General features: G+C 34.3%; 1 long non-coding RNA gene across 1 annotated transcript in view; it reads right to left on the bottom strand.

Moving 5' to 3' along the window:
* Positions 1-24,093, bottom strand: part of LOC111166338 (uncharacterized) — a 36,455-nt gene extending 12,362 nt beyond the window's left edge. Inside the window, exon 1 of the long non-coding RNA XR_016395240.1 lies at positions 22,847-24,093. This is a non-coding gene — a long non-coding RNA (uncharacterized LOC111166338). The remainder of the gene's footprint in view (positions 1-22,846) is intronic.
* Positions 24,094-24,698: the final 605 nt, after the last annotated feature.

Below are 24,698 nucleotides of genomic sequence, written 5' to 3'. Positions count from 1 at the left end.
CACATCTTGTTAAATTTATTTCTAAATATTTTAGTTCTTTTGTACTACTTCATATGAGGAACTCTCTACATTATATTCTCTATCTCACTTTTATGTATATGAAGGGCTATTGATTTTTAAATGTTTATTTTATATCATTCCACCTTACTAAAATATTTTATTTTTAGAATTACGTTAAGCCATTCATTCTCTGGGACTTTCTAGGTATACGATCACACATCTGTGTAGTGGATACTTTGGCATGCCTCTCAGATTTACCCCTTCAGGATTCGTACTCCAGTTGCTGGAGTATTGGCAGATGCTGGCTCCCAGTGAGTCCTACTCCATGAATTCCTTTCATCTAAAGGGAGAAGCCTTATCCTAAGTCACACTCTCTTTGGTGATACCCCATATCCAAAGACTACTGCATGTTGGTATATGAAGCCTCAGTACGCTTTGCATAAAGATAGGTCATCTCTGAAGCACCACCCCGGCTCTAAGACTCCCTGTAGAAATGGAATCAGCTGAGGACTATGTTGCTTCACAGTTCTACACTTCCCTCTAACCAGTCCTACATGTTTTGCTCCTTGACAGGTATTAATTGCAAAGACACTCCCTCTAAAACATCCTAAATGCAAATCTCCTCATCTATGTTTACTTCCTGAAAAACACAGTGTAGGACAACCTTCAAAAAGAGATATTTTCAGATCTTCTTTTCCTATTCTTAAGACTCTAATTGACTTGATTCATTAGCTAAAATCTGTAGTGCAATGTTGAAAAGTAATGGCAATAGTGGACATCTTGCTCTTTTCCTGATTTTTGTGGCCATGCCTCTAAAATTCCCTATAAGTGAGGTGATAGCTTTATGACTAGGATACATATTCAGAAAAAGAATATCCATAAATTCTTATTTCATTGAGTATTTTAAAAATTATCACTGAATGTTGAATTTTGCTAAACATTTTTCAGTATCTATGGATTTTTTCTTTTGCCCTTAGATCTACTGAAGTGGTGTACAATGTTACTAGATATTCTAACATTCAATCAGCTTGCATTCTAGGAATAAATCCACTTTGGATGGCACATATTTTTTAAATGTGTGTTAAATTATTTTGCTTATATTTATAGTATATTTTTGTATAAATTTTTACAAATGATACTGATCTTTGATTTTGTTTTTGTGCTATCTTTATCATGTTTCAATATTACCTTTTCTGCTGAAATTAATTTTTAATCTTTAGTGTTTTCTCTCCATTAGCTATGCTGAAGGTGTAGAATGTGCGTTGTTTCTTTTGCTCTTTTAGTTGATCTGTATAGTTTGTGGATATTATGTGGAAAGATTTGTTTTTAGGCCATTAGCTGAACTATCTGAAAGTCCAAATGTTTCATTTCATAATCTATGATGGTAATACCAAGAATTCACTTGGTTAAAATTCATGAAAGTGTGGACTTACAATATTTGCCCTTTATTTGAAGTATGTGTATTATAGTTAAATTGAGATAGTTTATATGTACCAATAGTATTCCCATTTTACAAGTGAGGAAGCTGGCTCCAAACATTTAAATGACTTGGCCCAGGTCACACAGGTAGCAGAGCTAAAATTCAAACCCAGAGATTCTCTGTACCTGCAACTGTTTGGTAAAAGCTACCTGCTATGAACTGGATGCTTACGTCTCTCCAAAATTTATATGCTGAAGCCCTATTTCAAAATGTGATGATACTTGGGGTGGGGCCTTTTTAAGGTAATTTAGGTTCAGATGAAGTCATGAGGATGGAGCCCTCATGATTAGATTAGTGTCCTTATAGGAAAGGAAAGCCTAACAGCTCTCTCTCTCTCTTTCCACCATGTAAGGATACAGCAAGGAGGCAACCATTTACAAGCCAGAAAGAGGGCTCTTACCAGAACCTGACCATGCTGGTACCCTGATTGCAGAATTCCCAGCCTCCAGAATTGTGAAAATAAATATCTGTTGCCTTAAGCCAATAAATGAATGAATAGATAAATAAATAAATACATGTTTATCATGAAAGGAAAATAAAAAAGAATGGGTTATATTGTGGGAGTTAAGTCAAGAGTCTAATCAGGGAGATGAGTTAAATGACTGTTGTAACAGTAAAGTCAGTTGATCGTACCAAAAACTATAATGTTGTAACTAGAGTTACAGAGAAGTAGATGGATTCATGTCATACTATGCATACAGAGTGTGAATTTGGAAATAGATTAGATGTGGATAATAAGAAAAATGACAAAAAGTAATGATTACTCAGAATTTTTATTCCATGGACTGTGTTTTTTTAAACTACTGGTGGTGGGATAGTTATTATGAGCACTAAGGACATGGGTGAAGATGTGGAAAGTGGATAATAAATCACAAAGCAAATAGAACAGTGAGCAAAGTATTGGAATTCAGTTAATATTGAACATTTACTAGGCACCTATCATGTTTTGAAGAGAACAAACGTCTAATATATAAGAAAATTTTTTCAGAAGAAATTAAGTTTTATACCAAGTAAGCATCCAAGAAAATCTGGGCATTATGCATTTTAGGGTTTCCATTAGGAAGTTCACCTTTCAGTTAAGATAGAAACACTCACATTCATCATTAATTCAACAGATGTATTTTTTGTGTGTGCTAGAGATGCACAAGCAATGAATGGGGCACATTTTGAACTTCTCCTATGTTATACCCCTCACTGGTTATATGGATATACTGGGATCTAAGAGATTTCTCAGTCCCACATGTCTTATAAGACTCTTACTGAGCCCAAATATCTCAGCCCTCACCTTCCTTGTGTCTTATGTCTTTGAAGTTTTTGAGAGAAGCAAAAGGATCTCTTTTTCATACTGTGAAGTGAGGTGGTGGAAGGTTGAGACAATAGAAAATATGTCACTGAAAGGATATGTGAGTTACAGAGCATACAAAATCTTTAATGTAGCTGGCAAAGGAGGCTACTTCATTGAGGGGCGTGAAGGAATCAGTGTCAACAACTAGACAACGAACAGGCAGGAGACGTGTGGCTCTTCATTGCCACTCAGTCTGAGGCAGCACTCAGGGATCTAACAGGCTTGGCTATAGACCCTGGAAGGACTCTCACATCTCTGTTATGAGGTTTTAAGCTGTGGGATTAAGGAATACTACCCTCCCTCAGCATCATGGATGCTAGGATCCCAAATCAGTATAATATAGCAGAATCCCAGCCTGCAGCCTTACTCTTTCACTTCAGCGTTCATGGTTAACGGATATCTGTATATTCCCCGGTTTGATCCAGCTGTGACGTCCAAGACCCATAACTGTAACTTTCCGATGTACTATACCTTTGGTGTTGGATCCTGACCTTCCATTTCTTTAGAGCTCCATGGGGCTCTTCAAAAGGACAACTGTCTCTCTGGAAAGCTAGTTTACAAGGAATCAATCTTGAACAAATTAACACATTTTTAAGCAAGTGTGCAATGTGGTGGATCAGAAGGTATGGTTCTTGCAGTGAGGTAATAATTTCATTTTTAGCTCCAAAAAGACATGGAGAAAGTGGGTCAAGCGATAGGAAAGTGGCAGATGACATGGGATAGTCACTCACTGATAGCTCAGAAATTTAGGAGTAAGCCTGAATCTGCAGGACAAGGCATGAATCTGCAGAATACAGAGGCAGTAGAAATAAAGCAAGAGATGACAATTTTGGCAAATGTGCCAAGCTTTCACTATTTTCCAAACTTAAAAAAAAATAAATTAAAAAAGCTAATGGGGCTTCCCTGGTGGCGCAGTGGTTGAGAGTCCACCTGCCGATGCAGGGGACACGGGTTCGTGCCCCGGCCTGGGAAGATCCCACATGCCCGTGAGCCACGGCCGCTGAGCCTGCGCGTCCGGAGCCTATGCTTCACAACGGGAGAGGCCACAACAGTGAGAGGCCCGCGTACCGCAAAAAAAAAAATAAATAAATAAATAAGCTAATGACCAAAGTTCCCTATGTGGATGGAAGAAAATGATTTTAATGTTATTCTTGGTCCACACAGTGTATTTTCCAATTCTAATTTGTATATTTTAATTGTTCTTTTCACAGCATTCATTTTATATTGTCATCATTTTGTTAGTTTCCTAGCTTAATACTACTAATGTCCCTTAACTATTTTTCTAACTCTTTTTTGTTGCCTTGGATATATATTCTATTGCTTTGGATTCAAAAAGACCCTTTTAATGTTTTTAATTTATATAATTTCTTTTGAGATAACATCAGGTGCACAGGCAAAGAGCCAGATGTGCAATTTCTGCAGAGCTCTGAAATCGTGTGAAAACAGGGAAGGGATAGATTTGTTGGCCTTGCTCTAAAATCATGAGAAGACAAGGACCTTCTGCAAAGGAAATTCATGTTTTAAATAGCAATGTTCTGAGGAAATTTTATTTCAGTACTATTTTAAGAAATTAAAAAATAAAACTTTATTGTTTGATATGAGAGATATTGTGGAAAAGAGAGAAACGTCTGAGTTTTAAATTGACAACGGTAATGGAAATTTTGCATTTTGACTCATGATATAATATTGTTAATATTTATGTAGAAAGGAGACATTTTGAGACTAAATAAAACCTGTTTCTCATCATGTTGCAACCCTTTTAAGGTATGTGTTTCTTTCATAATCATGTATACTTTGATTTTCCTCTTCCTCTCCCACTTGTCTTTTCCTATGCAAAGGAAAAGTGTATGTGCTAAGGAACAGACACTCCATGTCTGGACATACTCCTTTTCTGAGGCACCAGAAAAGCCATTATTGCTTCAGAATAATCCCTCATCCATCATACTATTGATGCCACTGTTAAAGGTCTATTCCATCAACTTCATGAAATGCAAATCTCCCTGGGAAGGATAACACAAAAAGTTTAAATGAGTCAGAACATAGTATACATTAAATTGGGGTATTTTTTTCTAAGAGCAGAGGTTACTAGGTAAAGTAGGGAAGGAAAAGATTATAAAATCACCAGGTACCCAAGGAAGAACAGTGAAGAGGCCAGGGCCATCAAGGACTAATTCCCCCTACTTTCAATTTTGGACAAGGCTAAAGAGCATGGAAGGACTAAATCATAATTTTTTTGGAGGCTGATAACTATCAGGCATAATTTTTAGTAACTAAGTCTACTCAGTTGAGAGCAAAACACTCCCATTTTTTAATGCTTTGCCATAGGAATATTGCAAAATGAAAATACAAAGCTGGCAACCAGGGGAATGTTGACCATTTAAATAAAGTCAGACTTTACCATTCTGGAGAGATGCAGATTTGAAGGAATTCTAACTGGGCACTGATTTTTTTACCCCACTATTACACTGCACACAGATCAAAGTCAAGAGAGCTAGTTCTTTTTACTGGGGGAACACTGGATCACCTTAATTTTCCTATCCAAAATGATTGACTTATCTGAGGTATCTGGAGTAGACAAACTGTGGAAGCAGATAATTCCAGTTTAAGGGTTATTGCATCAAACTTCTATACAAAGTTCAACACACCATGCAATTTCAACCCTAAAAAGGATCATCTTGCATAGACACTGCAGTTGTGTTTTAATAATATCGCTTTCATCACACATTAAGTACATATGCTTTAAAGCCTGCTTTAAAAAAGAGACTAATGGATGAGGGGATTATCTTCTTATTTTCTTGACGTTGAAGGCATTTGGACAAAACTTCCAAAGGTATTCTAAAGCTTTATTGAAGTGCATAGACCTCTTCCTAGACGTGCAAAAATTGTCTGGCTTTGAGTGTGAGCCACCAAACTCAGCCCACTAATGAGAGTAGGGTAACTAAGGGATAAATGGCAGCTTGGGCTTGGTGATTAGAGATAACCAACTCCGTACCGATGCTACTGATGATCTTCCATGTATTCTTGGGTTTCCTCTTCACATCACACGTCCCTAAGGTGCCTCCAGATCAACTTAGTTCCTTGCTTTTATCTTAACTTTTAACCATTTCCATGCGAAGCATGGCCTTTAACTCACATTCCTTCAGGCACATGGCAGGGTTTTTATCACCAAATTTGTACTTAGGGGACCTACGTCATGGAGTCTATTCATAAATAGGTTGATTATCTGCATTCTAAGTCCTGTGTGATGAACCTGAGCTGACATTTAATGGTAAGGATGGCTTACAGCAATGGATGCTGAATGCTGTATATTAAAAACCCTCAGTTATTTTAGAGGTATCTTCACCTTTCTAAAACTGGAGTAATATCATTTGCTGACTTGATTTTTCTAGGATTTTTGCTTTGGGACCAAAATTCTACATAAAACACAAGTGTTTGAGGGTTTTTCTAAGCCAATTATAATCTTATCTTAGTTTCAATGCTTATAAACAAATATGAAAGGACTATGTAGATTAAAGTACAATAACTTACAAGTTGTAGTTACTATATTTATTGTTTATACACCGCTCAAATTGAGTGAGATTTGTAATATTTAATGTAGAGCTATATCATCCAATTGTCAAATAGCTCTAATCATCTCAGGACTTGACAGATATTGATAGAACATTTATAAAATAAGTATTGAAAAATATAGTTTTCTAAAATATGTACATAACATTTAGTTAATGAATTGCTATTAAAGAAAAAAAGTTACTTAAAATAGTACTGTGAATCTAAATTAAAAATTCCAGTGCCTAGGCTGGAACATTTCATCTGTGATTAAAAATCAACACTCTAATAACAGAGATACCAAACTCCTATTTACTTGAAATATTGATAGAAAATTATAATGGAATATGAGCAGGCTAAAAAGGCATAACATACAAATCAATACAATTTTCAATTGAATAGCTACAGAATGAAAAATATCTAGACTATATAATTTTTAAATACAAGAGATGTGTAAGAGTGGTATTTGTTAACATTATGATGATTTGTCTCACATATTTCTATATGAATTCAAATATGGTAACTATTTTCTTTTATAATTTTTGTTTCATGCCATAATGCTATATATTCTTCCATAGCTCCCAGTTTCAGTAATTTGTTGAAATAAAAACTATTTGAAATAGAAATTTAGAGGATAGTATAAAATGCACTCATCTCACCACTGAGATATATGAAATGTAAACATTTTGCCATTTTTACTTTATAACTCTGTTTTGAGAAATTTTTGTTGAAGTCCACTTTGTACCCTTTCTAGATTTCATTCACCTTCACACCTCACTATTTAAGATTTAGTGTGTTTTCTCCCTTTTCATTCTTTTGTTTACCAGCTGGCAAGAGCTTTGGGAGCAGAGGCATCATGTCCTCAATCTCTGAACTGCAACCATGCCTGTTGCCCTAAGATAACCTTCAGAACACAATGGATTCTGCCTCTATTCCATTTTCCAGATCTAGCTCCATCCCTCTTTTTCTCAACTATAAACTAAAAATACATTAGGAGGGAGATTCTAGGAATTGTACTTCTAACCTAGTTGACAGTTCAAAACCACATGAGTATGACAAGTCACCTTCCTCTTTTGTTCTCTTCCTGCTTCCCTTTTTCTCTTTATTTGTCCCCACAAATTTTGTTGAAAAAATGTGTTTCCGTGAAAGTCTCTGAGACTACAATGGAAATTGCCTCAAAGTTTTAAACATATCTCCATTTATTTGCACCCTTCATTAAAATTTTAACATGTTCTTTCTTGACTTCTGATTGCATTAATCAAAACAGTTTAGGACTATGTATTTTACTAGTATTGTAAATAAGGTCTTTATTTAAAAAGCATATCTTAGAAATAGTCTAAGCTTGTGTACAACACTCTTGATTTTATTGCTCATTTAAGTTTTATCCTGCCACATTGCTGAATTTTCTAATAAGATCTATTGGACCTATAGATACATTGGGTTTTCTGTGTAGATGGTTACATTGCTTATAAGAGCCAATATTTTGTTTCTTCCTTTCCCATAACTATCTTCTTTAAACCTTTATTTGGCGCAATCTTTATTAGTGTGTGTAGTAGCAGTATCTTTGTATTACTTCTGAATGTAAAACCATGATGCTCATATTCTACTCTTAAGTATATCCCTTTTATGTAGGTTTTGATGACAGCCCATTACTGGGAAGTGGTCACTTTCTGCTTTTAGTTTGCTGAGAGGTTTCTACTGCTTAATTTTTGGTATTGGTGTGTGCATGTTATGAGTGTGTGTATATGTAACAGTAAATGAGTGTTGAAATTAAATGTTTTCTCTATATATTGAGGTATTTTAAATATTTTGGTATTTTAAGAAGTTAATGTGGTAAATATCATAATATATTTTCAATATAAAAGTGTTCTTGCATTCTTAAGATGCACCATACCTATTCATCATTTGGTTGTTTCCTGTCTGTTGCTGGTTTTGTTAGCTGGTATTTTATTTTGGATATCTGTATCTGTGTTCACAGTTTTCCTTCCTCATGATATCTTTATTTTTCTCTGGTTTGTAATAAGAGTTTATGAGGCTCATTAAAAGTGTTGGGGAAATGTTCTAACTTCTAAAGCATTGAATATGAGGGAACAGCTTTCTGGTCCTTGACCATTTAATAAAATGAACTATCAAACCATGTGTACTTGATATTGTTGAGATTTTAGATATGTTTATTTGTTCTGTGGTTAGCTTTTGTGTGTATTTTTTTTCTTCTCTTTTAATTGTTTTAATTACAGGCTTTGTTAGGTATTCTTTCTCTTGAAGCAGTTATAAGTAGGTTTTCCAATACAATGACTTAATTAAATGAATTTTTCTTGAATTTATTGACCTCAAGCTCTTTATTGTGTCCTTATATAATGTTTAAATGTGTGTTCACATCCATATCCCATTTTACTTTCTTAATATCATGTGTATATGCCTTCTCTCTTTTTTTCTTGATAAATCTTACCGTCTTTGACCAACTCTCGGTATTATTGGAGTCTACTTTCGGTTTTGTTATTCCACTCTGCTTTTGCTTTGCTTTCTGTTTCATTTGTTAAATTTATTGACGTTTCTTTATTTTACTTCCTTTGGTTCTGTTCTGTGTCTTTTTGAAGTTATCGATTTGAGTGGCCAAATGGCCAACTTAACAATATTTCATTCTTTCTCATTTGTTAATATAGGCATTTAAGGCTCAAATAGTATTCTAGCTTCATTCCACAGAATCCTCATTATTGTTCAGTCCTACTTAAGTGTAATTTCCATTTTATTTATACTTTTTCTTATTAAGACAGATTTTTTTAAATGAACCTACCAAATTTTATGAGGCCTTATTATTTTCTCTAAATTAATTGTGTCATAGCATGTAAACAAGGTGCTTTTCTTAGTGATTTTTTGCCCTTGTTGAGACTGCCTTTGCAGATTAACACATAGTAATTTTCTTTGACAATTCTGTGTGGGCTTGAAGAAATATAAAAAGATGTCCCTTATATATTTGGTGCCAGTGCTCTATGTTCCTTTGATAAAGTTTGTTAACTGAGTATTTCAAATCTTATGTACTCAAAACTCTTTGTCTCCCTGCTTCATTAATTTTTAAGAGAGTTATAAAAATCTACTTTTATAATTGATGAGTTATGAATTTTTCTTAATTCTGAAAATTTTTATTTTATTCATGACACTATAATCATTTTGTCTGCATTTGGTATTAACATATTTTCTTCATGGATTTCTACATATATCATCAACCACCTTCTTTTTATTTAATAGTATTTTGGCTTCAAAAGCACTTCATCTAAAATTTTTAAAGCTAGACCTGTTTTTGTTTTGTCTTTTATTTTAACCTCTTCTAAATTAGAACATTATATATACATATATGTTTTATATATTTTATATATATATTTTATATGTTTTTCAACTTGCATAGATAATCCCAAATTGTTTCACAAGGTGATTGTATACCACGAGTGTGTCAGTTTCCAGTTGCTCAACACTCTTGTCAACACTTGATACTGTCAGCATTTTTTAATGTGTATTTCCCTGATTATTAATAAAGTAGAGCTTTTAAATGTGACCATTAGATCCCCTCTCTGCTGATATTCTTGTTCAACTCTCTTGACATTTTTCTATTGGTTTGTGTAGTTTTGTATTTATAGAACTTTACTGTGAAAACTGGATACGAATTCCACAAATATCTTTTCCATTATGTGAATTGCCTTTTCACTTTCATACTCTTAATTGTATGTATTTGTGTGTGTGTGTGATGAGAAGTCTTAATGATTTACTCTTTTACCAACTTTCATATATAACATACACCAGTGTTAATTATGTTTATCATGTTATACATTACATCCTATTATTTATTTGTCTTATAGCTGTACATTTTGAATGCCTTCATCCAATCTCTCCCCCTCACATTTCTGATAGCCACAAATCTGATCTCTTTTTCTATTAGTTTGTATGTTTGGTTTTGAAGTATAAGTGCCCAGCAAAATTATGTTAGTTCCTCTTACACAACATAGTGATATTTTGGCGGTGCATTTCAAAATGATCATCACAATAAGTCTAGTTATGATATGTCACCATACGAAGATATTACTTAGCTCTTGGTATATATCCCACACTGTACATTCCATACACATGACTCACTTCCTTTGCAACTGGAATTTTGTACCTCTTAATCTCCCTCACCTATTTCTTTCCACCGCCTACTCCCCTCTCCATTGGTAACCACCTGTTTGTTCTGTTTCTATAGCTCTGTTTCTTTATGTTTGTTCATTTGTTTTGTTTTTTAGATTCCACATATAAGTGAAATCATGCAGTATTTGTCCTTCTCTGTCTGACTTATTTCACTTAGCATAATACCCTCTGGGTAATCCATCCTGTGACAAATGGAAAGATTTAATTCTTTTTTATGGTTGAGTAGTATTCCATTGTGTCTGTATACCACAACTTCTTTATCCATTTATCTATTAATGGACACAGTACCATTTATTGAAACTACTATTCTTTCCCCACCCCTTTATATTATCATTTGTTTGGTAACTAAACTAATCATACATGCATGATTCTATTTCTAACCTATTCTGTTCCATTGGTCCACTTATACATAAAAAGACAACAAAAGAATTGAAACTATGGAGAAATGTTCTTGAGTCAATGCCATGTTGTTTAATTTAATATAGATTTATAATGAACATTTATATCCAGGAAAGCAAGATCTTCCACCATAGTTCTCTTCAAGCATGAACTATTTTTTTATCATGTTTTCTTAATCACCTTGAGCAGTTCCAAAAAACAATGAAAAATGTTGAATTTTTGATTGGGATTACATTTAATTCACACTTAATTTGGGGGACATTTGACATCTGAATTTTCCAACTCATGGACACCTAGTTCATATTATATTTTTACAATATTGAAAATCTGCAAGATCTATAGTAAAGAATTATTTTTTTTATTCCTGATGTTGTTTTTTTGGGCTTTCTCTCATTTCTTGATAGCTTTCTTCAGATCAAATTTCAAAGGACTATAATTTAACTTTTGGTTCTGTCTATTGTACATTGGTTTTCTGTTTTATTAATTTCTACTCTTATTTTTCCCTTCTTATATTTTTTGGGGTTTAATTTTCCAAATTTCTCTGACCTCTTGAGATGCACAGTTAGCTCAATGAGTTTCAACTTTTCTTCTTTTCTGAAATATGAATTAAAGCCATAAATTTTCTTCTAAATACAGCTTATCTGTATCTCATAATTTTTAATGTATAATAATTCATTATGATTAATCTACACTATTATTATTCCAATTTTGATTTTATTTTGATCTATGGCTTATTTAGTAGTACATTTCTTAGTTTCCAAATTATGATTTTGTTAGCAATCTTTCTGTTTTTGATTTATAGCTTAATTTCATTGTAGCCATAAAACATACTCTATAATTTTACTTTTTTGTAATTATTTGAGACCTGCTTTGTGGTGAAGCATACAGTCAGGTTTTTTTTGTTTTTTTTTAAGTTCCAAGTACAATTTAACTATTGAGTATCTTGCTTTTAAGTGTGTACAATGTTTCATATATATCAGTCAAATTTGCTAGTTATATATTGAAATTTTCTCTATTCTTGATTTTTTTTTGATCCACTTACTCTGTTACTAAGAGAAGTATATTAAAATCTCTTACTATAACTGTAGATTTGCCTTTCAGTTTTATAAGTAGTGTTTTATATCTATTTGAGGATATATTAGTAGGTTTTTAAAATATATAATTTCCATGTTCTTGGTAAAATTAACATTTCATCATTATGGTGTGTTTCTTTTTATTATATGTGTCTGTGTATATGTGTTTATGTGTGTGCTTTGTGTGTATACTCTAATAGCCATTGTCTTTTAATCTGCACATTAGCTGAGTTAAAATTAATGCAGTCATTCATATGTTTGAGTTTAAACCTACCATCTTACTTTTTGCTTCTAATTTGTCCCACCTGTCCTCTATTTCTTTTTTCTTTCTTTCCATCTGTACGAGAATTATTTTTTGTGTGTATTTAATTATATTTCCTCCTCTATTCACTCATAAATATGTTACTCTTTCATTATTGTTTAATGCTTAGCCAAGAGATTATGACATATGTCCTTCAATGACTTATGTCTAATATTCATGTTTACTCTGGTCCTATTCCTGGGCAATGTAAGCACCTTAGAAGAATTTAAATCAGTCATTTTCTCCCAAATTACATACCATTGCAGTCATATGCAAGTTAGTCCTGTTCGGTTTTCAATGAAACAAGATATTATTATTGCTTATGTAGTCAATATTTATTTATTTATCCCTATTTTCCAATAGGGATATTTTTTATGCTTGAATAATATTTTTTAGTCCTTTCATAGAGATCTGTTTAAGCTGAGTTCTCATAACTTTTATTTGTCTAAAATATCTTTACTCACGTTGATTTTTCTCATCAATTTGCTGAGGAATAATTTATGTACAGTGAGTTATATCCATTTAAAGTACACGACTTTTTGAATTTTGACAGATGTAGAACCCCAGACAATACCACCAAAATCAAGGTACAGAACTATTACATCACCCCCAAAAGATTTATCATGCCTCTCTGTCCCTCTCTGTGCCCCTGGGCCTAACCAAACTGCTAAGCTTTGCATCAGTTTAGGTTGGTTTGCATATTACACAAATTATAACTTGTGCTTTGTATTGTCTGGCTGTAAATCCTTCTTCCGCCTCTTATGTAGTGGACCCAATAAGCAAATACCTACTTTTTAGTATGAAATTTAATTTTCTTTAAGGGAAATGTCCTTTTAGAATTGATATTCATCCATATTATCTTTAAACAGTTCTCTGTAGTTTCAGTTCTTTTGTTATCTTATTTAATATTCTTATCTACTCCGATATCCAACAACAACTTATCTCACAATTATTTACATACATTCAGAGTACATACAAAATTGATGTGAGATCTATGAATTATTTAAGGACTTCAAATGATCTAAAAGGAAATCTGTATTTTAAAAACAGAACAAATTTATATTACAAACACTTTAAGATCAGTATCTGTCAAATAAATTTCCTGACAAGAAAGCTACTTATTATCTAGACAGAAATACTAGAGTATCATAAATCTGTAATAGTATTTCATAACTTTCCACATAGATTCAGTGCATCTAAAATTGATGTTATTTGAAATTTTGTTTTATTGATATAATAAAAAGGCTAAAGACAGATAGCATATGAATTTATTTACCAACATTTATATATAAAAATTTTCATCTCAGAACCTCAGTAGGTATTCTTTTATTCATTCAACAAATATTTTCAAACACCTTCTTTGTTCCAGAAACTGTCCTTTGTGTTACGTACAGTTTAATGAACAAAGCAGACAAAAGTCCTTGCCTTCATGAAGCTTATATTCTCATGAGGGGAAATAGACCATATGCATAATGATAAACAAATTTTATAATATTTATGGAGGAATAAGTGCTGGGGAAAATAGAGCAATAAGGAAAATGAAGAGAACTGAGAGGAGAATTGCAATTTAATTAGAATACTTTGTCATCATTGAAAAAGTAGCATTTTCAAAGCAAAATGATTTATTTGCATTATAAACTTGTAATTGCCAAGAAATCAGACTAGGAGCACATGTGTTAGAGTCATTCCATCTGAATGGAAACTGGACGTGTGGCTGTTACAGCCATGGCCCAGACTTCCATGGCTGGAGGTGTGATTCCACTTCCAGAATCACAAAAACAACAAAAATGAATGCACTTAGACTTGGAGTAAGACTACAGCTGATCTTACTACTTTAACATGCAGTTAATAAAATCCATGATTTTGATTATAGGATGAGAGCAAACTGTGGGAATGGTTTGGTCATTAACTTGCCTCATGGTAACCTTACAGTCTTGTTCAGATTTTCTAACAATTTATGGGAAATTATATATGTGGCCATTGATTTAAAAACAAAACTGTGTTGTTTGGTAAAATATGAATCAGAAAAAGTTGTTTCTACATCATCGCACTAAGGACTAATATTTTATTTAAAACATTCTATGAATATTTAATTTTCATCATTGACATGTGTTCATTTCTTAACAAGTTTGAAGGCAAAATTATATATTTTCTTTTAAAAGAAAAGAGAATTGCCCTCATTTTACCTTATTACAAACTCTGAACCCTTTTGTGGCAAGTCCCCCATATATAACCACTCCAGCTGACACCTTTTCCATAAGAAATATTCACTGAGTTCTGTTTGAATACCATATATCAAGTGAACATGTAAGTGTCCTCATTATTCATGAATCAGACAGCACCCCAAGTGTACCTAGCATTAAATTGCTTTTGAACCATCTGTAATCTCTAGAAATGTCTGCTTCCAAAATACATTTTGCAGAGCAACTCAATTTGAATTCTGCATCTACTGTAGCAACACACAAAAGTCTAAAGATAGGTTTGAAGGTCACTCTGACTTTGTTCCTTTAAGTAAAACTTTGCTCTATTTATGGAACAAAACCCAGGAATGTTCTGCATGTCACAGCATAAGATTATAAGATGCTTGCATGGTCTTTTCTGAATAAAAAGTAGTAAACTCACCCTTTTGTTAAAAATAGTTGCTTGTTCTTTCTAAAACAGAAACAACACACAGCTTTGAAGGAGACCAGCTGAAAGCCATGAAATGAGTCATCAGCTGTGTTCGGTTACAGTGGGTTTATCTGTGACTGTGTGTGAAAAACCACTCACAAGAAGTCAGCAAAAGTGCAGCCAGTTGCTGCGAGGTAATCATGCTGGGTTATTCTTGGAGGAGGCTGGTGTTTGGAGGGAGCACTGACAGTTACCAATTATTACCTCTACTTGGCAAAATGGATGGGTCTGAACAGTTATCTTGAAGGTGTTCTCAGCAAGAACTATATTTAAACTGCTGACACCAATAATTGTGTTTCACTCACCCAATCCTGAGTTTGATCTTAAGTGTTTTACAGTAGGCAGTCAAATGCGCTTACCTTGGGCTTTCAGTGTCCACAGAGTGGGTCTGATAAACAGCTTGCACTAAAGTGCATGTTTTACAATGTTCTTTTATCTACTTTCTGTTGAGTATCATAGGAATGAAAGGAATGTTTTTACTGTGGTTGCTACTGAAATACTCCAGTATAAATTTCTATCATCAAACCATTTCTAATCCTCATAAAATGGTACCCTAGTGCATAATAACATCTATATGTGGTTTTAAACTGATAATTTATAACTGTTGAGATACAATAATAAATTTGCTTTGGGAAATATAGTCAGTGAAAGGGGTGAATTTATTTCTGTTGATTACCTTGAAGGTACACAACATAAAGTGAAACATTACTGGTGTCTTTGTCATTATAGAAGAAAACCTCTCCTTCCTTGTTTGAGGTTGTTGTAGTGATTATTGCAATCAACGGTGTGTCAAAGAAGCTTATTACTTTTTGTTGAAACTTTCTTCTTCTGATTTTCCCAAGATACAAGTAAAATTTAAAGAGAAAAAAAACACAAATAAATTATAGGCATAACATGACTGCACAAAGAAACATTATTTTTAAAATGCAGTATGAAAAAAATAAGGAATTAGGACACAAAATCGGAGGAGTAGAGAGCAAACAACCACCCTCATGCTGACCTGAAGGAAAAGCAGATCAAGGCACGTCTACAAGCCAGTGGTGCTGGCCCATCTCCATTCATGTCTCACCTCTATGATCAGTGAGATCATATGTCATTTTCTTCATTTTTTTCTCTCCTTCTTATTGGTTATTTTAAGCTTACTATATTTTTCCACTGACTCTCAAACCCTCTATTATCATTTCATAGGAGGAAATCCACAGGTATGGATAGTTGTTTATTTTGAGGAAAAGTACTTACATTTTCTGTTCATTTTGTTTTTAGCTGGCAAAGCGAGGTAAACTTAGGAAAATACAGAGAGCTATAAAGAGGAAATTTAAAAATAAATGGTTTCCATAAAAGGATGATTTCCTTGCTTGAAATATTTTAAGTGCACAAACAAGTAAATAATTACACTCTTCGATTCCATTAACTATCATAAATGCTGCTCAACTGTAAAGAACAGTATTGACTAGTTTAACATTATTTGGTTGGATATCTCATTCTTCTTCAATTCTTTTTGTCTATGGTTTTGTAATTAAGTAAAAGAAGTGAAAATTATATTAACATATTTGCTGGTTTGTTTTTGGCATTGATTTAGGAAAAAATTAGTTTTGTACCTTAAAATGGCACCCTTGAAAATGAATGCAGCAGACTATTGCTGCCATGAAGATGTTCCTAGGGATTGTCTTTATTCACTGTGAAGATAATACAAGATGTGTTACACTTGGGTTCTTTAAATAGGACCTATTTTAAAGCAACTCCTACTTGCCTGCAGGGATTGTGTGACATTCCAAATCTTGCTAATGCTTCTCCCACCAGACTGAGTCTCCCTGCCCCCATATTGTTAATGAATGACCATATTTACAAGAATTTCTGAAGACAATAGAATTTCGGTTTATTTAGGGTGAATTTACACAATAACATATGTTGTTTATTTTGAACAGAAACAAGAATATGGCCTGATTAATACAGAAAGTAATGTGTAAATTTCCAAGCAGGCAAATCTCATGCCAACTGAGCCACTCAATCATTTGAGGAAACAAAATTTTGCATAAGTGTGAATCATATGCTTCCTTCTTTCTCAGTATTAGCATTCAGTTGAGCAATTTTTCCCGAGTTGTATTCCGTGACCAACTCTCCTTTGTCCAAGAAGTCAGAGAAGAAATTGTTTTATATTTTACATTTCTTAAAATACCACCCATCTGCAACAGCATCTGCACTGCATCTCTCATACGTTTCTACTAGGGATGTAAAATGTTACAGTCCCTCCAGAAAACAGTTCAGCAACTTTGTTAATAGTTAAACATATGCTTAACCTACGACCCAACAATCACACTCCTGAGTATTTATCATAGAAAAATAAAAGCTTATGGATATGAAAATCTTTATATGATGTGCATAGCCACTTTATTTGCAATATCCCAAACTGGAAATCACCCAAACATCCTTCAGCAGGTGGATGTGGATGGACTAAAAAAGCCATGATACATCCATGCAAAGGAAAACTACTCAACAATGAAGGGAGCAAATTATTGATGTACAAAACAACTTAGATCAACTCAAGGGCACTATGCTTAGTGACAAAAGCCAATATCAAAAAATTATATACTGTATTTTGATTCCATTTGTATCACATTCTCAAAGTGACAAAAGTGTAATGATGGAGAATAGATCAGACAGAAATTGCCTAGGTTGAGGATTAGGGTAAAGCTGTGACTTAAAGTGTTGATATAAGGAAGTTTCTCTGTAGTGATAGATTAGTCTTTATCCTGATTGTGGTGGTGGTATTGAGTCTGTGCACATAATAAAATTTCATATTATTACACATCACAACACACATGCACACACACGGACACACACACACACCCCCCACATATATTTGAGTGCATGTAACAACTGGTAGGAATTCTGAAAAGATCCATAATTTACTTAATAGTTTTGTACCAATGTCAGTTTCCTGGTTAAAGTGTACTATGGCTAAGGAAAATGTTATCAGTGTGAAAAAATGAGTACCGGGTCCTAGGGGATTCTCTGTACTGTTATTGCCACTTCTTGTGATTCTTAAATGTTTTAAAAGTACACTACCTATTTAATCTCTATATAGCCACGATGGGGTGAAAGTTTGCAATTGCCTACTAAGTCACAGGTATTGTGTTAGGTATTTTATCTCTCTGAAAAAGGACAGTTTTCTCTACATTTTATGATAGAAGAACCTAAAACTCACCAGTTATATTTTCTCAAAATCACACCTATAAACTGGGCCCACCATCCAAGCCTGGGATTTTTTTTTTTCCTCAAAATTTATCCTGTTTTTGGTCTTTCCATTCTATTCTCTTGTCTCTTTTTTTCACTAAATATTTCCAAGATCCTTGAAACTTCGTTTCCCACTCCATACCTCTTCAGTTTTTTAATGCTTTCTTTCCTTGTTCTCGAGGAGAACTCAAATATAACATGTTCAGAGTTCTTTCTCAAATTTGGCACAGGGCTCAAGCACTCTGGAGGTACTTTCCTGTAAGTTATTGCCCAGAAGATTTATAAAATCAGGAACCATTGTGAGTTCACAGAAATGTGTCACCAAAACTAGATCTGAAAATGTGCCCTGGTCTCCTGAGAACCATTCAGGACACTCTCACTATGTAATAAGAGATGTTCTCTAAAGCACATTTGATTGGATAGGCATAATCTCAACAACATTACTTTCTATGTATAATTCCATGACTTAACAAAAGTGAAACTTCCCATTGCTCAAAAACCTTAAAAAGAAATCAGTTCTGTTAATAATTCTGCTGAAATTATTTTGAGAAAAATAGAGATAAAGGAACCTAAGAGCTGTAAGCTTGAAAAATGTCCTTTTTGAAATATTGATTCAATTTTCAAACCTTGAATATAGTTTTAGAGTTTATATTTTCCTCTGAAGGCAATTGCATACATTTTTCTTATTATAATACATATTTGAAATGAATTTTAAAGGAAATACAAATTTTGTGGAATCAAGAGCTAGTGAAAAAAATATATTGCAAACCCAGGAGAGTAGCATATTGGTTAACACCATTTTTGATCCAGACTAATATGGGCTCAAACCTTTGCTCTGCCATTTACTAGTGTTGTTTTCTTTAAAAAATCTTAGAAATCTTTTATTTCTTAATCCCATTAAGACCCTACAATACTAAGAGAATGCACATTTTACATGTACTAGATGTTAGTTACATTGTGATAAATAAGATCAGTATCAAAGAACATTATCACAAATTGGTGAGAAAATTGATCCTCCAAAAAAAAAAAAGAAAACCAAGTCATTCTTCAAAACAGTTGTTGAGTCATAGTGTTCTATATTAGTAATTCAAACAAGGCATTGGAAAAATATTAACTTATGTATGGCATAAAGGGAGCAGATAAGCCATTTTTGTCCCATAAAATATTGGAGAATATAAAAATTGTAATACTGTGGGACATTGAGTATATTTTGTACATCATATTTAATCTAAATGCTAATGTTGAGAAGAAAAAACTGAATTATTCTAAAAATGTGTTGTAAGCTTTAAGAGTAATGTTTCTAAAAAGGTGTGGGACATTTACATGTGGAAACCTTAGTTTTTAATAGAATTTTGTATTCGTCTTCTGATAGAATTATTAAAAGGAAATGTTACCAAAACAGTCAGCTAGGTTCAAATTAAAAACAAAATTATATAGATTTATAAAATCAGAACCTACTAAACATAAGTTGTACTTAATGGTGCAACATTAAAGAAAATTTTAATGTTATTTAACTTTAAATACAATTTAACTATGGGTGAATGAGTGTCATGCATGCTCACTATTCATTTAGCTTTTAATCAAGCCAAGTGTTTGTTCAAACCTACTAGTAAAGATTATTTAAAGAGGTTTCACTAGTTTTAATTAATCATCAATTGCTTTAGAGAAACTTGAGTTTTGTTACCAGTGGGCTAATCTACCTTTTGTCTGTGGCATTATCTTTCCAGAGTTCGCCAGGTGTGTGTAGGTACTTTTAGAGCCCTGTTTGATTCCCCCATGCCAGAGAATCAATTAACAAAAGACAAGGAAATAGAATAGATTTAGCAAATTAAGAAAACTGTATGCCCATATTTGGCCTAAATGAATATGGAGCCCTTGCAACAGAGCCCTGAAACTGAAATGAAGCCACTTCTGATCAATCTTCTCATTGACAGAAAATAAGCAGAAACCTTTAAAAGGAAAGATCACATAATGAATTAATAACCACAAGTTGTGTGGTGGAAAGTTAGTATGACATACAAAAACTATAATTATAAAGCTTTAGGTGAATAAAGGAAACCAAATAGGTCATCAGAGTCTCTGTTCTCAATGGATTATGGGTGCTCTTCCTCCTCCAACTTTTTCCTTTCTTATTGCTCTTTAATCAGTCATTTTCTTGGTTGCATGTTTTGTGTTTCATCTTTTATTACATCTTATTTGACAAAAGTAGTGTTTTCTTTAATATTTGTTGCAAGATTTTTGGTTTAGATTACATACCCTAGTATTGGTATTGTCAGGGCAGTAAAATATAAGCACACTTTCTTTCCTCTATATTGCTGAGAACCCGGGTTTCACAATCAAAATGACCTAGTCTAGGCTCTCATCTCTGTGTAATGCTAGCTGGTTACTCTGGACCATTTACATAAATACCTCTCAGACTTAGTTGCCTCATCTGCAAAAAGAAGACAATAATACAAACTATATTACAATAATACAAACTAGGGAAGACATAAATAAATGTCACAGACTGGGTGACCTAAACAGCAGAAGTTTATTTTCTCACAGTTCTGGAGGCTGGGAAGTCCAAGATCAAGGTGTTGGCAGATGGCGGCCTTCCGGCTGTGTCCTCACATGGCTTTTTCTTTGCGTTTGCACATTCCTGTTGTCTCTTACTTTTCTTACAAGAACATCAGTCTTATTGGATCAGGGCTCCATGCATATGACCTTTTGTAACCTCAATTACCTCCTGAAAAGCCCTATCTCTAAATAAAGTCACACTGGGGGTTAAGGATGCAACATATGGATTTTGGGGGACACAGTTCAGTCCTTAACACAAACCTTGAAAGGTTTTTTAAAGTATATAATTTTTAGCAATACGTTTGGTATACGTAAGTGATCAACAAATAGCAGCTAATGTAATTTATATTTTACTTTGGTGAATTAGGATGCAATGGTAAGTAAGTTGTAGAAGAGAAAAATCAGTAGGTTTATTAGTTAGCCATTGGTGCATGAAAAACAATCCAAAACTTAGTGGTCTGAAACAACTGTTTAGTGCATGATTTTGTGGGTCGCCTATTTGAGCCTGATGGCTCATCAAATCTAATCAAGCTTAGTTGATCTCAGCTAGATTTATTTTGAATTTTCAAAGAGCTGGTGGTTTTTTGAAGCTGGGAAGTTTGTGATGGTTTTGTCTGGGATGGATGGGATGAGTGGGGTCTCTCTCCAGCTGGTATCCATATAGTCCTTCAGCAGATGAGGCCAGGCTTCTCCACGTGGCTATCAAAGTGTTCTAAGAATAGCAAGGAAACCAGCCCATGCAAGTGCATTTCAGTATCTCCTTGTGTCACATTTGCTAATGTTATATTAGTCTAAGTATCATGAAAAACCCAGAATCAAGGGGTGGAGAAATACAATCTATATCATGGGAGGATCTGCAATGTCCCAAAGTAAATATGTGAAGACAGGAAGGGGAAGATTTGATGAAAATGGGCAGAAGAGCTAAATAGACATTTCTCCAATGAAGATATACAGATTGCCAACAAACACATGAAAGGATGCTCAACATCACTAATGATTAGAGAAATGCAAATGAAAACTGCAATGAGGTAGCACCTCACACCAGTCAGAATGGCCATCATCAAAAAATCTACAAACAATAAATGCTGGAGAGGGTGTGGAGAAAAGGGAACCCTCTTGCACTGTTGGTGGGAATGTAAATTGATACAGCCACTATGGAGAACAGTATGGACGTTCCTTAAAAAACTAAAAATAGAACTACCATATGACCCAGCAATCCCACTACTGGGCAAATACCCTGAGAAGACCATAATTCAAAAAGAGTCATGTACCACAATGTTCATTGCAACTCTATTTACAATAACCAGGACATGGAAGCAACCTAAATGTACATTGACAGATGAATAGATAAAGAAGATGTGACACATTTATACAATGAAGTATTACTCAGCCATAAAAAGAAATGAAATTGAGTAATTTGTAGTGAGGTGGATGGACCTAGGTGTCTGTCATACAGAGTGAAGTAAGTCAGGAAGAGAAAAACAAATACTGTATGCTTACACATATATATGGAATCTTTAAAAAAAAAAAAAAAGGTTCTGAAGAACCTAGCGGAAGGACAGGAATAAAGACGCAGATGTAGAGAATGGACTTGAGGCTACGGGGAGCGGGAAGGGTAAGCTGGGACAAAGTGAGAGAGTGGCATGGACATATATACACTACCAAATGTAAAATCAACAGCTAGAGGGAAGCAGCAACATAGCACAGGGAGATCAGCTCAGTGCTTTGTTACCACCTAGAGGGGTGGGATAGGGAGGGTGGGAGGGATACACAAGAGGGAGGAGAGATATGGGGATATATGTATATGTATGGCTGATTCACTTTGTTATAAAGTAGAAACTAAAACACCATTGTAGAGCAATTATACTCTAATAAAGATGTTAAAAAAAAAAAGTCTATTACAGACAAGACCTTCCAAATGGCTTAGGAGTAAGACATAGAGATCACCTTTCTCCCCATAAATACATCAGATATATATCTACATGTGGAACAACTCCTAAAGAACACCTACTGAATGCTGGCAGAAGACCTCAGACTTCCCAAAAGGCAAGAAACTTCCCTCATACCTGGAGCAATGTGGCTGACAGCATCTTGATGCTCCGGCCGGGTGTCAGGCCTTTGCCTCTGAGGTGGGAGAACCAAATTCAGGACATTGGTCCACCAGAGATCTCCCATCACCGTGTAATATCAAACGGCAAAAGCTCTCCCATAGATCTCCATCTCAACGATAAGACCCAGCTCCAGTCAACAACCAGCAAGCAACAGTTCTGGATACCCTATGCCAAACAACTAGCAAGACAGGAACACAACCCCACCCATTAGCAGAGAGGCTGCCTAAAATCATAATAAAGTCACAGACACCCCAGAACACACCACCGGACGTGGTCCTGACCACCAGAAAAACAAGATCCAGCCTCATCCACCAGAACACAGGCATAGTCTGCTCCACCAGGAAGCCTACATCACCCACTGAACCAACCTTAGCCACTGGGGGCAGACACCAAAAACAACTGGAACCACGAACCTGCAGCCTGCAAAAAGGGACCCCAAACACAGTAAGTGAAGCAAAATGAGAAGACAGAAATACACACAGCAGGTGAAGGAGCAAGGTAAAAACCCACCAGACCAAACAAATGAAGAGGAAATAGGCAGCCTACCTGAAAAAGAATTCAGAAGAAGGATAGTAAAGATGATCTAAAATCCTGGAAATAGAATGGAGAAAATACAATAAGCATTTAACAAGGACCTAGAAGAACTAAAGAGCAAACAAACAATGATAAACAACATAATAAATGAAATAAAAAATTCTCTAGAAGGAATCAATAGCAGAATACTGAGGCAAAAGAACGGATAATTAACCTGGAAGATAAAATAGTGCAAATAAATACTGCAGAACAGAATAAAGGAAAAAAAAATGAAAAGAATTGAGGATAGTTGTAGAGATCTCTGGGAAAACGTACCAACATTTGAATTATAGGGGTCCAGAAGAAGAAGAGAAAAAGAAAGGGACTGAGAAAATATTTGAAGACTTTAGAGTTGAAAACTTCCCTAATATGGAAAGGGAATAGTCAATCAAGTCCAGGAACTGCAGAGTCCCATCAGGATAAATCCAAGGAGAAACACACCAAGACACATATTAGTCAAACTATCAAAAATTAAATACAAAGAAAAAATATTACAAGCAGCAAGGGAAAAACAACGAATAACATACAAGGGAATCCTCATAAGGTTAACAGCTGATGTTTCAGCAGAAACTCTGCAAGCCAGAAGGGAGTGGCAAGACATACTTAAAGTGATGAAAGGGAAAAACCTACAACCAAGATTACTCTACCTAGCAAGGATCTCATTCAGATTTGACGGAGAAACTAAAACCTTTACAGGCAAGCAAAAAGTAAGAGAATTCAGCATCACCAAACTAGCTTTACAACAAATGGTAAAGGAACCTCTCTAGGCAGGAAAATCAAGAGAAGGAAAAGACCTACAATAACAAACACAAAACAACTAAGAAAATGGTAATAGGAACATACATATCAATAATTACTTTAAATGTAAATGGATTAAATGCTGCCACCAAAAGACATATACTGGCTGAAGGGATACAAAAACAAGACCCATATATATGCTGTCTACAAGAGACCCACTTCAGACCTAGGGACACATACAGACTGAAAGTGAGAGGATGGAAGAAGTTACTCCATGCAAAGGGAAAGCAAAAGAAAGCTGGCATAGCAATTCTCATATCAGACAAAATAGACTTTAAAACAAAAACTATTACAAGAGGCAAAGAAGGACACTACCTAATGATCAAGGGATCAATCCAAGAAGAAGCTATAACAATTGTAAATATTTATGCACCCGACATAGGAGCACCTAAATACATGAGGCAAATGCTAACAGCCATAAAAGGGGAATTTGACA

The sequence above is a fragment of the Delphinapterus leucas genome, chromosome 12 (genome assembly GCF_059928025.1).
Source record: "Delphinapterus leucas isolate spDelLeu-1000000601 "Yukka" chromosome 12, BTC_Dleu_Yukka2, whole genome shotgun sequence".
NCBI classification, from domain to species: Eukaryota; Metazoa; Chordata; class Mammalia; order Artiodactyla; family Monodontidae; genus Delphinapterus; species Delphinapterus leucas.
Note: the sequence above shows the minus strand (reverse complement) of the source record. Positions and strands in the feature narration are given on the sequence as shown.